Below are 2790 nucleotides of genomic sequence, written 5' to 3' on the forward strand. Positions count from 1 at the left end.
TAACCAAGATCAGGACTCATCCAGGGTCTCCATCTGTGACCATAATCAGAGCTCAGGTGACAGAGACTAGGGCTCAGGCAGGAGACATGATCAGCATTTGTTCTGGGGCAGGTGAGGGCTCTTAGCCTATGACCGAGGTTGGATCTCAGTCAGTGACCAGGGTCAGGGCTCAGCATAGGTAAAACCAGACTTGGGACTCAGTTCAGTGTGACACAATGTGGGGCTAAGATCAAGGATCAGCATGAGACCAGGATTATGGGTCAGTGTGTGCCCAGAATCAGGACCTAGCTGTGACCCAGGTTCAAGACTCTGGGATTGGCCTCAGTCTATGATTATGTCAGACTTGGTTTAAGGTTGGGTTCAGAGTAGCCTGGGGCCCAGATTGGAGTTCAGTCAGTCATCACACAATGGTTTCTATGAGCCAACATAAACCCCCAGAGGAGAAAGATCATGCCCTCAGTTCTGGAAGAACCTCACACTGTCCCCTTTCTGAGATTTTTCTTTCCCCTCCCTACCTCAGTGATTCCAAGACTCCCAGTCCCAAGCTCTTTCCCCAGGTGGGAAGAAGCCCCTCCCTCTATCCTCTGCTCCCCAGCCCCCTGACCCCACTTACTGTTCATATGGCAGCATGTAAAACCTTGTCCCTCCCTCTGGCAGGGGAACAGTCCCTGGGCACGAGCACGTCACCACAGAAAGCCTCTTTGACATGTGAGGGAAGAGAACACAGGATCTTCCTTCAAAGGTATTTGAGGATTTGGAAACTGAGATTTGCCCCCACCTACCAGGGAACAGAGGGGACTTTGCTGTCCTTTGGTACTCTCCTTGGTTTCCCTGCTGCATACAAGTGCCCAGCATTAAAGTCCCAGGACTGTTTCTCTGTTACACAAACTCTCTCTCTCTCTCTCACACACACACACACACACACACACACACCCATATATATGCAGAAGAAACACCTCCAATCGATAACCTCTTTCCTACCTGTGCATGTACCCAAGCGGGGACAATTGCACAACTCACTAGTGATCCCGTCCCACTCCCCACTTCTGTCCACACTCTCCTCCCTCCCACAGCTGTCAAGGACGAAAGGTATATGCAGAAGACATGTCTTCAAAATTAGACAGGCAGCTTCTCATGCATGGGTTCCACACAACTTCCATTTCCTTCTCTACACGTGTACAATTCCGCACAGAGGGACCCACACAGACACGTTAAAAATGGGACGGTCATCACACCAAGTTGGGGGAGACAGTCTCACAATATAAAAGGGTAGCTGAACCCAAAGACAATTTTACACACAGAGGCATGTGATTCTTCACACACAGCTACACTGGAGAGTTACGGAGACACAAAAGCAATTATACACCAACCAACCCCCACTCAAACACTCTCTGTCTCTCTCACACATTCACACACTGACACACCCCAGAAAGACATCCTGTTTTGTGAATTCACCATATACAACACTCTACCACATGGTAGAATTATCAACAAAACTCGCATTTAATGGTGGTGTTGACCTGAGGAATCTTCAGACAGAAGCTTGGGGCCAGAGGTGACCACCAGCAGAGAACTGGCCCAGGTCTTGGACCAAGAGTCTGCAAGAGAGAGCTGACCTCCAAGGGAAAGGGGAGGCCAAGCCCTCTACTGCTTCGAGAAAGAAGACTAGAAATAGCCTGGGGGAAAGAAACACGGTACAAAATACATTCAGAGCCCCCTGGCTGGGCCCTAGGGTGACCCAAATTCTACAGATGAGGGAGGCAGGGAAGGGAACCACAGGTCCCTCCCTGTGCCCTTCTGCATGGCCAGGTTCCAAGGGGCGGAATGTATCAGTCATATTCCTCTTAGAAAAATATATCTCTTTACTCTTGCCTTCTCTGTAGTCTCTTTGCTATTTGGGAATGAGCATTTACCTGCACCCCAAGATTTCAGAGGGACTGCTCAAGGAGGCCTCTCCACAGACCTATGGCTTTTGCATCTACGTGGTAGGAATGGCGCAGGTATCCAAGGTGGGGGAAGAGATGGGACCCTGGGTCAATGCTTTTTTTAGATGATCAGTAACTCAGGTCCTCAGAAATCCTTTGGTTTGTTGTCTCAGCATCAAGAGAGCAGCATCATATGGAAATGATAAATCATCCCATTCACTCCATTCCTTAAAGGGCCCCCTAGAGAGGCCAGCCCTGCTGGACTGTGACCAAGGGGAGGCTGATGGTGTGGGAAGGTCGTGGGGGTCCATGTGGGCACGGTTCCAACTGATTTGGAGCACTCTTGCTCTTTCACCTGATGGCAATGGACCCACTGGTAGAGTCAGAAGGGCAGTGTAAGATTGATATGCTGGACCCGCAATGGAAAGATGTGTCACTGGGGCTCTCAGATCCTCTGCACGTGGCCTGTGGCCAATCTCATGGGTTAATTGTTGGTGCCCGAGGAACCCTGGAAGTGGAATCAAAGACCCCAAGGTCACCTCCTGGACACAGCCTGGGAAGAAAAGGGCAGAATTTGAGCCCTAGTGATGGAAAGGCAGCCGGCTTATTTCTCAGAAGCAGCATGACCTGGGGGTGGGTTCATGATGCCAGTGACCCCACGTGGTGGTGCCGATTAATCTGCCGTGAGCACTATGCCTCCCCACCCCACCCAGAATGTCAGACACCTAAGGCCACGGAGAAACTTCCCAGCAATCTTTCTTTGCCTCAGAAGGTGGCCTGAGGGGGCCGGCCCGGTGGTGCACTGCGCTAGTGCGCCGCTTGGGAAGCGCGGCAGCGCTCCCGCCGAGGGGTCGGATCCCACATA

Source organism: Galeopterus variegatus, unplaced genomic scaffold, assembly GCF_000696425.1.
Source record: "Galeopterus variegatus unplaced genomic scaffold, G_variegatus-3.0.2 Scaffold4090, whole genome shotgun sequence".
NCBI lineage: Eukaryota > Metazoa > Chordata > Mammalia > Dermoptera > Cynocephalidae > Galeopterus > Galeopterus variegatus.